This window comes from Pelodiscus sinensis, chromosome 6, assembly GCF_052426305.1.
Source record: "Pelodiscus sinensis isolate ZL-2025 chromosome 6, ASM5242630v1, whole genome shotgun sequence".
NCBI classification, from domain to species: Eukaryota; Metazoa; Chordata; order Testudines; family Trionychidae; genus Pelodiscus; species Pelodiscus sinensis.
Window position 1 is genome coordinate 26584561 of NC_143057.1, and position 13117 is coordinate 26597677.

Below are 13117 nucleotides of genomic sequence, written 5' to 3' on the forward strand. Positions count from 1 at the left end.
TCAGATCAAATAGTTCGAATTAAGTAGATCGAATTAAGGGCTGTGTGGCCACTTAATTCGAACTAGTGGGAGGCTTGCCCTCCCCAGCTTTCCCTGGTGGACACTCTGGGCACCACCAGGGAAACTCTTCTGCCCCCCTCCCGGCCCCGGATTCCTTAAAGGGGCACAGGCTGGCTATGGTGCCCATGCCAGGTGCAAGCCTGCCAGCACCCAGCCAGCAGACCCTGCACCTGGCACAGCTCAAGCCAGCCACCCGCTGGTCTAGTGCAGACATCGTGGACCTCATCCACGACCTCCGCACTAGGCACAGGAAAGTGGCCATCTAGGGCAGGATAGCTGCCAGGCTGGCCACCCAGGAGCAGGTGTGCATGAAAATCGAGGAAGTCCAGTGAGACCCCCAACCCTGAGCCCTGACCTTAGAATGGCCGTACTGGGTTAGACCAAAGATCCATCTAGCCCAGTAGCCTGTCTGCCAACAGCGGCCAGCACTATGTACCCTGGAGGGGATGGACTGAAGACAATGACCAAGCCATTTGTCTTGTGCCATCCATCTCCATCCTTCCACAAACAGAGGCCAGGGACACCATTTCTACCCCCTGGCTAATAGCACTCCATGGACCCAACCTCCATGAATTTATCTAACTTCTCTTTAAACTCTGTTCTAGTTCTAGCCTTCACAGCCTCCTGCAGCAAGGAGTTCCACAGGTTGACTATTTGCTTTGTGAAGAAGAACTTTCTGTTATTAGTTTGAAGCCTGCTACCCATTCATTTCATTTGGTGTCCTCTAGTCCTTCTGTTATGGGAACTAATGAAGAACTTTTCTTTATGCACCCTCTCCACACCACTCTATCATATCCCCCCTCAGTCTCCTCTTTTCTAAGCTGAGAAGTCCCAGTCTCTTTAGCCTCACTTCATATGGGACCTGTTCCAAACCCCTCATCATTTTAGTTGCCCTCCCCTCTCTCAACCTCTCTCTTCCCCTCTCCCTTCTCCTTTTCCCAGTCTCCCCGAGTTTTGTACAATAAAGAGAGTTTCTATTTTTGAACACACGTGTCCTTTATTTTGTACATTAGGAAGGGGGGCTAGGGAGGGATAAGTGGAAGGAGGTGAGGGAGGAATGGGGTACGAGCCCCCGATGGGGAGGACTGGGCTGGCTCTGCGGGCTCCTCGTGGTGGAAGCTCTCCTGCAGCCCCCCGATTGATTCCCCTTCCTGGATGGCAGCCTGCGTCAGGTGCAGCTGGGCTGATGGCCAAGTGCTGTGATGTGCCGAGTGTGGGCACTCAAGGCACTCCAAGCCAGGACTGCTTTGCTGTCCCTCATCGAGTTAAACAAGTGAGCAGGGAACCCCTGAGAACTGTATGTCCGGGGTGGGGGTTGGGTCCCTTTAAGCACAGCCCTCGGCTAGCCTGAGACAGCAGCTCCACGCTCTAAGTCCTAATCTGATGCCCTGCCGGCACTGGTTCCGGCCATCCTTAACCCCGGTTCAGGGTCCACTCAATGTGGACATGCTAGTTCGAATTAGCAAAACGCTAATTCGAACTATTTTTTAGGTCTAGATGCACTAATTCGAATTAAGTTAGTTCGAATTAGTGCTGTAGTGTAGACATACCCTTAGAGACTAACAAAAATATATATGGTTTCATGAGCTTTTGTGGGCACAACCCATGTCTTCAGATGAGTCTTATTGGTTGTATTAAAATATATATTTTTTAAGTTACCCCTCTGAGACTTTTAAACACACAATTAAGTTTGTATTTCAAAGTTCTGGCCTATCTAGCATTGAAGGGCCCTAATTACATGCTTTATATGCTTTTTTTAAATACATCTCCACAAGCTGACTCTGGATCAGTTAGTCTTCTGTGTGTTTAATCCTTTCTGGCCATGAGTCATACTTCACATAAAATGCGTTGCGGTTATACATCGGTGATAGCAACAATATTGTCATATGATAATCAGGGAATGTCACAGGTATCCAGAGCATTTTTATAAGTGCCTGTGTTCTCTTTTTGCAATGATTCAATTTTCCTTGCTAGAAGACTACATAGACTATTATTTTATAAGTTTTGCTGGATAGATACCAGGCAAAAGAATCCTCAGGAAACACAATCCTAAACTTGCTGCTAATTTGTATTATTAACCAGGGAATAGTATGCAGTGTAATTCCCAGCTATTCCCTGGTTAATTTATCTTTATATTTAAAATACAAAATTGTCTCATAAGAAACATATCTAATAAATATATTGTACTGTGGTGGTTCCCATGTATTCCCTGCAATGAAAAGCTTTGTACAAATATTTTAGTCTATTAACCAAATAAAGTGTAACTTTACAACTTCCTTAAGTCTACAATGGTGTGGCTGTTTCTGTGTCTGGGTTGGTCTCTTTTTACTCAGACTAGCCACAAGCCCCTCCTTTTACTCAGTCCCTTCCTGAGGTCTGTAGGAAGGCAGCCCTGCCTGCTCCTCCAGAGTGGAATGGACAACTGGAGCCTTACTCCAAACTCTCTGAAATGAAAGAGAATGTTTCCATAGGATCAAGCTACTGGTGAGCAAGAAGCAACAGGGACTATAAATGGACCAGATCCCATATTCCTGAAAATGTAGTGCAGGAGAGGACAATACCAGTTGCTCTCAGGAGACGCATTGTTTCCCCCCATAAATATTAATGGTCTACTGATGTTAAAGAGGACTACAGTCCATGACTTTCTGGTGAGAAATATTAATTTACTGAAGGAAATAGTGACAGCTAATAGAAATAGGCAGTAGTATGTCACAAATTATCCTGTTTTGTAATGTGAATATGCAGAGAATATGCAAGGATAATATTTAAGTTAATTTTATATATTTTCAGATTCAGATAAATAAAATTTGTCCATGAAGTTCCCTAATTTCTTTTACCTATTTTTTCAGTTTTAAAAATATCAGCACCCATCTTTACATTTAGAAACTAGAATATGGTGTTGAAGGCTTGAAACATGTAAATTGTATTTTAAAACCTTTATTGCTTTTGTAAGTTTAGTGATTTATGACATTACTGGTACAGAACTTCAAAAGACAAGTCTAGAAAAATGCTTAAGGATTACAGAGGCTTAATAGTATATTCTTTTTTTTAATGATTGTGAATGAAGCTTCAAAGATAAATGATGTGATACATCACTTTCAACTAAATATAGGAAACAAGGTCAGAAAAAAATCTCAAGGAAACACCATCATCTAAAATTCTAGGGTAGGAGTGAAATAACATGAAAATAGCATCTCAGTAAGCAAAGTCTTAAAGACATGGTATAAGTTCACAGACTTTGAATGATTAACTGGATATTAATTCTGGTGTGTATTGAGAGTCAGCTATATTACTAACAGACTGCAAACATGAATAAAAGTTACAATGTAGAGTAGTGTTTCTTAAACTATGTTCTGTGGAACACTGGTGTTCCGTGAACAACTTGCAGGTGTGCCACAACCTCTTGGTTGTTTTTGTTAGTCTGACAATAATTTTTTTTGAAGAAAATTGTCATAGGTGTTCCACATAAAAAGCATGTTTGAGTGTTGGAATTGCTTGTCCGCAAGTTAGTAAAGAACATTTTTGGCTGTTTGGTGGCAATCTCAGAGATGCTCAAATCTCCTGACAAGTGTTAGAAGAGCCAAGAGTATTATAATGGGTCATTCTCCAAGTACGCTGCATGAAGGACAATGTGAAGAGAATTTCATTTGTATTACAGGAGTGCTGTAAACTTACATCACAGAGGGTCAATTTCTTAGCTCATGTAAATCACCATAATTTTACTCTACATTGCTTTGTATTCTGTGTTTGTACAGTGCCTAGCAAAATGGGGTGCTAGGCTGCAACTGAGGCACCTAAACACTTTGGAGAATACAACCCTTTTATGTACTTAAAAACTATTATGTCTCCTCTCGGTCTTTTCGGTTGCACCTACTTGTGTGTCTTCATAATCCTACGAAAGTCATGTTAACATTTATTAGAAGAGCGTGATCAGTGTTGCATTATTTCAGTGATAACTAAGGCAGGATTTAAGATTATTTGACAGGAAATAACTTGGTGCTGCTAAAGTCTAACAGCTGTATTCTTGGTCCCTTTCCTTGTGTCTGGTTGCTATCAGTGATGAGCATGAGAGTCAACTTTGAGTATGGAACCACATGGTGTTCTGAAGAATGTGTGTAAATATTAACTTCCCTGCTGCATCTTGTACTTCTAACTGTACAGGCATCTAGCAGTCAGGGCCCTTGTTGATGTTTTTCACCCAGAAAATAAAAATGGGGTTTAGCCCACATGGCAGGAGCATCTCAGTGTGCAAGAAATAGAGTTACTATGTTCTTAGAATAGCAAATATAGGTAGGAGACATCCTAAAGCTTTATGTTTACTAGCTCATTCATTTAGGAACTGAAGTGATATATTCTCCCAGTTGACAAGTGTTGAGTTCTGGCATTGGTATCTTTGATCCAACAGCATCCCTATCACAAAGAGAAAAACCAAATCACTAGCCTCAGTTCCAGGCAGATGGCAATAATCTTTGTGGCTCTCCTGAGGGTAGGAGAAAAAATAAGCTAAGAATGGAGGAGAGAGAATGACGGTGAATGTGAGGAGAGCTAGGAAGAGGGGAGGGGATAAAGAGAGAACACAGGGAATTCAAGGAGTGAGTGAATGAGATGGAACACAAACAATCAAAAAAGAGAAAAGGGGTTCCGAGAGAATGGAGAAGTTTAATTAAGTCAGATCAGCTCTGCCATTCAGGAGGATTGTGGAACATCTGTGAGCTTGGGAGCCAAAGAGCTTGTTTTGGGCTATAAACCAGGAGCAGTGAAAAGAGAACATCAGATGTCTCAGCCTTGGGCCTATCTGCAAGCATGTACATTGGTGCAAGTGGAACTCTCTTGTGCTTCTATGTTTGTTTGGGGAATTTCAGATGCTAATTTGTGTTTTAATTTGAAGGCCTATTAAGCAAAATTTATCCTAACATAAGGTTATTCCTGGAAATCCCTCATATCTGCAACTGCCACTGAAAACTGAAATGAGGGGGAAAAGAGTTTTGAAAGAGAATGGCTTCATGAAAGCCTGATGAAGTTCAGTTTTAAATAGACAGAAGTTGCATGTGCCCCACACCTCTTTGAATGTGGGCTTCGCTTCCCATACAATTACATTAATTCACTGTGTATCAGAGAAGAATTTCGCCGTTTATATATGGTCAGATGCATTAGGATGGGAATGTGATTTTCAGTTGTTAGGAAATTATGTTATGTTAATTTTATAGGATTATGTTAAATGTCTGTGATATTGTCAGGAACCCACTGATCAGCAAGCTAGATAGGAAAATTGAGGTAATGGATTTCAGGAAGGCAGATTTTGATAAGCTCAGAGAACTTGTAGGTAAGGTCCCATGGGAAGCAAGACAGAAGGGAAAAACAACCGAGGAGAGTTGGAAGTATTTCAAAGGGACGTTGTTAAGGGCCCAAAGGCAAACAATTCCACTGTGTAGGAAAGATAGAAAATATGGCAAAAGACCAGCTTGGCTTAACAAGGAGATCTTGCATGATCTCAAAATAAAAAAGGAGTCATATAAAAAATGGAAACTAGGACAACTAACAAAGGATAAATATAGGCAAGCAACACGGGAATGCAGGGGCAAGATTAGAAAGGCAAAGGCACAAAATGAGATCAAACTAGCTACAGGCATAAAGGGAAACAAGAAGACCTTTTATAAATACATTAAAAGCAAGAGGAAGACCAAGGACAGGGTAGGCCCACTGCTTAGTGAGGAGGGAGAAGCAGTAACAGGAAACTTGGAAATGGCGGAGATGCTCAATGACTTCTTTGTTTCGGTCTTCACCGAGAAGTCTGGAGGTGTGCCTAACGTAGTGAATACAAGCAGAGAGAGGGTAAGTTTAGAAGATAGGATACACAAATAACAAGTTAAAAATCACTTAGGAAAGTTAGATGTCAGCAAGTCACCAGGTCCTGATGAAATGCATCCCAGGATACTCAAGGAGCTGATAGAGGAGGTATCTGAGCCTTTAGCTATGATCTTTGAAAAATCATGGCAGACAGGGGAGATTCCAGAAGACTGGAAATGGGCAAATATTGTGCCCATCTAAAAAAAGGGGAATAAGAACAACCCAGGAAACTACAGACCGGTCAGTTTAACGTCTGTCCCAGGGAAGATAATGGAGCAGGTAATTAAGGAAATCCTATGCAAACACTTGGAAGGTAATAAAGTGATAGGGAATAGCCAGCATGGGTTTGTGAAGAACAAGTCATGCCAAACTAATCTGATAGCTTTCTTTGACAGGATAACGAGCCTTGTGGATAAGGGAGAAGCGGTGGATGTCATATACCTAGACTTTAGTAAGGCATTTGATACGGTCTCGCATGATATTCTTATTGATAAACTAGGCAAATATAACTTAGATAGGGCCACGATAAGGTGGGTGCATAATTGGCTGGATAACCGTAGTCACAGAGTTGTTGTTAACGGTGCTAAATCCTGCTGGAAAGGGATAACAAGTGGAGTTCCTCAAGGGTCTGTTCTGGGACCCGTACTGTTCAATATCTTCATCAATGATGTAGATATTGGGATAGAGAGTACGCTTATTAAGTTTGCAGATGATACCAAACTGGGTGGGGTTGCAACTTCTTTGGAGGATAGGGACATAATTCAAAATGACCTTAGCAAGTTAGAGAAATGGTCAGAGGTAAACAGGATGAGGTTTAATAAAGAGAAATGCAAAGTGCTCCACTTAGGAAGGAACAATCAGTTCCATACATACAAGTTGGGAAGCGACTGTCTAGGAAGGAGCATGGCGGAAAGGGATCTAGGGGTCATAGTGGACCACAAGTTGAATACGAGTCAACAGTGTGATGCTGTTGCAAAAAAAAGCAAATATGATTCTAGGTTGTATCAACAGGTGTGTTGTAAGCAAAACTCGTGAAGTCATTCTGCCGCTCTACTCTGCACTAGTTAGGCCTCAGCTGGAGTACTGTGTCCAGTTCTGGGCGCCACATTTCAAGAAAGATGTGGAGAAATTGGAAAGGGTACAGAGAAGAGCGACAAGAATGATTAAAGGTTTAGAGAACATGACCTATGAAGCCAGGCTTCATGAACTGGGCTTGTTTAGTTTGGAAAAAAGAAGATTAAGGGGGGACATGATAGCGGTTTTCAAATATCTAAAAGGGTGTCACAAGGAGGAAGGAGAAAATTTGTTCCTCTTGGTTTCTGAGGACAGGACAAGGAGTAATGGGCTTAAAGTGCAGCAGGGGAGGTTTAGATTGGACATTAGGAAAAAATTCCTGTCAGGGTGGTCAAATATTGGAATAAATTGCTAAGGGAGGTGGTGGAATCTCCCTCTCTGGAGATATTTAAGAACAGGTTAGATAGACATCTGTCAGGGATGGTATAGACGGAGCTTGGTCCTGCCTTGAGGGTGGGGGGCTGGACTCGATGACCTCTCGAGGTCCATTCCAGTCCTATGATTCTATGATTCTATGAAAAATGTCACGGAAATGTCATTGTTATATTCCTTTTGGAACAGTTTTAATTCTAAGAACTGATATTCATACTTTCTAATATTCTCTGGATGTCTTTAGTCAAAGCTCATCTGAGGGGGTGAGTTTTGATCATGTGAATTTTTTCAAAGGGTAGGTGTTATCATTAGCTGTATTAGATATTAATTTCTTATTTCTGTCATCAATAATGACCATGCATCATGGAGTATCTAATTGTGGCTGCATAGTTAAGGTGAATTAAACTTTACACTTAAAATGGGCTCAAGCTCTTTTTTGCTTTACATGAAAAATAGTCTTATAAGCTTAGGGAGAATATTAACATCTTGACCGTAGAATGAATTTGATGAGAATTTATGCTATGAAAGAAGAGAGAGAAACAAATTGAATATTCATCTAAAAATTCAGTTGAAACTAATCTGGGACCATGAACACTAACAAACCTTATTTGTAATCATATGGATAGTGCATAGTGATACTACAGAGGAGATTTTGGTACCCTAACTCAATTTTCATACTTTGTTATCTTTGGATTTACTTGACATCTGAATTTAACATTGAATTCCCTGGGTTTATGATGATTGGAGTATGGGTAATCACAACAACGCTAATGTATTTTGCCGTAAATTATTTATATGTACTCACATCCTTAACTCCACTTTAACATGTATTTTGTCTGGAATTAAGTGGTTCATTCTTTATGAAAATACTATTAGAATGTAACATAACAGTCAAGTATCAGAGGGGTAACCGTGTTAGTCTGAATCTGCAAAAGCGGCGAGGAATCCTCTGGCACCTTATAGACTAACTGAAGTGTAGGAGCATAAGCTTTCGTGGGCAAAGACCCACTTTGTCAGATGCATGAATTGGAAATTTCCAGAGACAGGTATAAATATGCAGGCCAGAATCAGGCTGGAGATGATGAGGTGGATCCAATCAGGGAGGATGAGGCCCACTTCTAGTAGCTGATCTGGAGGTGTGAATTCCAAGAGAGGAGGAGCTGCTTTTGTAGTTAGCGAGCCATGCACAGTCTTTGTTTAATCAAAATGTAACATAACAGTGTAATTCTCTCAGCTAGTTCCACAGTATCTGGAAGCTCATAGCCTTGTCAAACTTGTAGTGACTCTTTGCCCAATATATTTTTATTGTGTTTTGGTGACTATCTGTATCAGTAGCCATACTTGGCCTTATTGCCTCATATATTTCCATCTATTAACTGCATCCCCCTAGAAACACACAACTCTGATGTATAAATATCTCCATGTTTTTGAGATACTTATGATTTTTCTGAATCTTGCTTACATACCCTCTTAATTATCATAGCATACAATAATACTATAAAGCCATTCTTTTGAGATAGTGAGTTTGTGAGAGATCATGCACTCTGTTTTTAATAGAATTGGGAGCTAGGATATGACAGAGTAGTGAGACTGTATGGTTTTGTTCCTTGTTTAAACCATAGAGGTATCTTCTTGCAGACAATAGTATATAATGAAATTGATATGAATGAGTATATTGCAACATATTTAGATATAGTGAAGAGTGTATGTATTTTTCAAAAAAAGCTTGTTATCTGGTTATTACATCAAAATAGATTTTCAAAATGAAAATAAAAAGAAATAGCCTTTGCATTGTTTTACATTTCACTTTGTATTCATTTAGAAACATAATTGGATTCTATTGTGGTGACTGAGATTTTTCATATCAGTGAAACCCAGCAATAATCAACTATTTTCCTTTCAGTTTTAAAAATCATCAATAGATCAGTAGTTCATAATTCTGCAATCTCTGTATTTTTTACTCGTTAATAGTAAGACAAGAAAACAGTGATCAGTAATGTAAGATTTAATTCAAAAGCAACTTTAAGCTCTCTTTCCTACTACAATACAACTCTGAATCTTAAGTCATCTAAAATGTATTTCATTTTCCACTGTTGGATGTTCTGATTTGGCAAATTTCAATGCCAGTTTTTAGAAATGACTACCTTACATGAATATATCCCTTCATTGATTGAATTGTAATAAATGAATATAATTCAGAATTTAATATAGATAATTAGAGAATTGTCAAATAAATAAAGTATAGATGGTCCTATTCACTTTTACAGATGCTGTATTACAAATTTAGGAGTAAGTCACAGAGTCGAATGGGTTATGCTTCAGTCCTTTGTGTGAATGTTCTGATGTATCCCTAATATGACAAAGATAACATAATGAATTATTTTATTATGCTTAAAAGATTATGAAAAAATTGACGGACCCAATATTTTTTTCCAGGCGGAATAAAAGAAAACTGCTTTCCTGGCCTTTGGTAAACTAATTAAGTGTTTGACTGACAGAATGTTGGTGCCAGCATTGGAAGAATTGATCAGCCTCAACTCCAGGTAGACAAAGTCTTAAAAATTTGGAGGTTCATTTAAAACTTAATGTACAAAGTATACTGATTTATAGAAACAAAACAATTAAAAATTCAGTTAATAATGTGCTGAAAAATGCCTTTATCTGTCTAGGAATTTAGACTGGTTCAGTTTTAAGCTGCATAAGGTTATCTTAAAAAAAAAAAGCGTACTTGCTAGGATTATATTAATATTATATGAATGGCTTTTTAGAAAATTAGTGACACCACTTTATGATGAATATAAGTACTCAGCTAAGACAATGCCCAGCTATTTTTAAAACCTAAAATATGAAAATATTTAAACATAAACATTTATGGATAGTACAGCATATCATCTGGTGCACCATGAATATATCATAGGCATATAATAGAATCTGTCTGTGAGAAAGATAAACATAGATATACAAACTGCCTGTTTGCATAGTTTGTTTTTAAAGGAACACACATTATTTTGGAGTTTAATTTCAAGCTAATTTAAAAATCCTGTGACTTCCTTGGAAATCATTGTTCAACGTTCATATCTTGATGAAATATTGGGTGAAAATGAACCAACTTTATCATTTTGAAATATCATCAAAACACTAAGAAACTTTGTTATCAAAAGAATACAGAGCTAATGTCTGGAATTTGAAAAATCTTGACTCTACAAAAGGATTCACTTTAATCATTGACCTCCTTAGTGCAAGGCAGGGTGGAACAGTTGTACCTGCTGCTTTCTAAATGCATTTTTAAGGAAACAAAGAGAAGGAAATAGAGGAATTTAGCACAGGAAGGACACACTAAGACAACCGATGCCTCCAATGATACCCTTCCTGTATGGGGCCTCCACAAATCAGGCTTGTCAGAAATGGGCATATTGTTATGAACTTTCCTAGCAATGTTAGTGCATTTGGAGTGGGAGAACACTGGAAAAAGAGATGACATTTATGGGGGATATTCTAAACAACAGAAAAATTGACCTTGTTTGAGAGGAATAAAAACATTTAGTCTTCTAGATTAATGTCACAATCCGGGGAAGGGGAGGAAGGTAGTAAAAATCCCCAAAACCGTTTTATTTAGTTTCTTAAAGCAGTTGGTGGATCTACCGATTTTAAAAATTACACCATGTACTGCTTTCAGACCACCTTTAAATATGGATTTGTCTAATGTTCAGTAAGTGTAAGTTTCAAATGATCCCAAGAGAAGCTGTTGCCAGTAGGTGCTCATAGAAAGAGGAAAAATCAGATTAGTTAAAGTAATAGTGCTGGTTTCTTCTGTTTCTTAACACTACCTCTAAATCCCCAGGGCAATATAATGCAATTAAAAGAGTAAAAAGTTCCTAGAGGATCTGTTAAATTGCTGAAGGTTACCAATGGATAAACTTTCCAACTAAATAAAATAAATTCCAGAAGGTGTTCAGATACTATTTTAAAGGGTGAAATAAGAAAATATTAATAGCATAATTGAATCTCAGCACTGAAGATATTACTAAATACACTCAAAGCTCAGCATGTTTTAATCCTTAACTGTTTGGATGGTCTTGAAAATATATCTTGTCAGAAGTGCTTGCAGGTAATCAGTCTAATGGAGGGAGCTGAATTGCAGTCTCCGGTTGTTTTTAATTCTGGATTTCCTGTAACTTGGCAATGTTTCACCTGACTATTAAGCATGACGGTAGAGTTAAAGGTGTGTTACACTTTTGCTCCACAACTAGCCATGGGAAATTGACCTTAACTCATAATTATGTATGTAGTGTTGTAAATAAAAAACAATTAATCTTTGAAGTGTTTCAAACTCAGGGAGGGAAATGTGTTTTTCTGCTTTGAGGTTTCTTTATCTGGTGATGCATAGAGAAGAAAATAACTTAATGCAGTTTGTTCTTGATTGAAGTAGAGAGTTAGGTTGGTTGGGGGAAGAGGTGGTGTTCTTTGTTTTTTTTTAAAGCCGTACCCTATTTTGATACATATTAGATGTAATGGATCCCCATGACGTTTTTGACACTACTTACTTTTAAAGTTGCCTTGAGGGACAGCTGATATGTGAATAGGAAAGATTATTCATGATACTGGGCTGTGATATTGAGTTCATACACTCTATTTCTCTGTTATGCAAAAGATCAAGAGGTTTTGTACAGTTTTAAACAGTCTTCTAATTGGCTATTTTAAAAGATCATTATTAATAGATTTTATGTTTTATTAAGCTAATGTCATGAGGTAATTTGCAAAGATGAGGACTGTGAGATGCTGGTTGTTACATATGATGGCTTTTGTTTGAAGTGGTATGTTTTATGCAATATTGGCATTCACTCTGATGGTTGATCATTTCCTTTAATTAGTTGCACCTTGAAATTGGAGTCAGACTTGTGTTCCAGGGTATCCGATATTTCAAAGGACATTTTCCCTGTTCTGGTTACATATTTATATTTAAATTACATATGCTGCAAAGTCACCTTCAGTTTCTATTGAAGTGTTATGACCCTACTATGGTCTTCAAAACTGTATGCATAGTGACAGTCTCAAGCTTAAGGGCTACAGTATTTAATTTTGTGAACATAATGCTCAAACCAACCTTTGCATAGTCTGGCAAACTGAGATGGTATCCTAATGATGCCTGAGGAGGGAATAATCTTTATAAGGAGAGAGTTGTAGGAAGAGCGGATTAAATCTTTGCAAACATATTCAATTAATGTAATTTTTTCTTCCTTCTGATTATACATGGAAAAGTGCCTGTCATTCAAGAGTTGCATATACAGAATACCAAAATATGCTTCATATCTGACCTTTAAGGAATATTGTCTAGTTTTCAGGGACAAGTAATGACATCAATCCTCTGTGATAGATGAGTAATAATATATCCATATTACAGCTGTGTAAATACTCTAGGTTACACAGGCTCATCGGTAGATTTGGAAGCAGAACCCAGAATTCACACCACCCTCTTGTCTGCTCTATTCAAGAGACCACTGATGTACTGGAATGCATATCCCTCAGGGAGACCTAATTCAAGAGAATAACTTTGTAGTAACTCAGAGACCTAGGTGTCATGAGATTTCAGGAAGAGCAAAGCTAAGTTATTTAGATATGCTTATATAATAGAAATAAACTATCCCATTTCATTTATTGGGCAACAGCGTGAATCTTCCTGAGAAGTGTGATTTACTTAAATTTAAAGAGAACTACAAACTAAAATTAAAATTAAAAAATGAGAGAATTAAAAAGAATGGAAAGT

General features: G+C 38.3%; 1 protein-coding gene across 3 annotated transcripts in view; it reads left to right on the forward strand.

The window, feature by feature from the left end:
- PTPRD (protein tyrosine phosphatase receptor type D) overlaps window positions 1–13117 on the forward strand; it is a 1795899-nt gene that overhangs the window by 467083 nt on the left and 1315699 nt on the right. For all 3 annotated transcript variants that reach the window (XM_075931585.2, XM_075931586.2, XM_075931588.2), the window contains exon 4: window positions 9790–9896. The gene's annotated coding sequence lies outside the window, so the exon portion shown is untranslated. The remainder of the gene's footprint in view (window positions 1–9789; window positions 9897–13117) is intronic.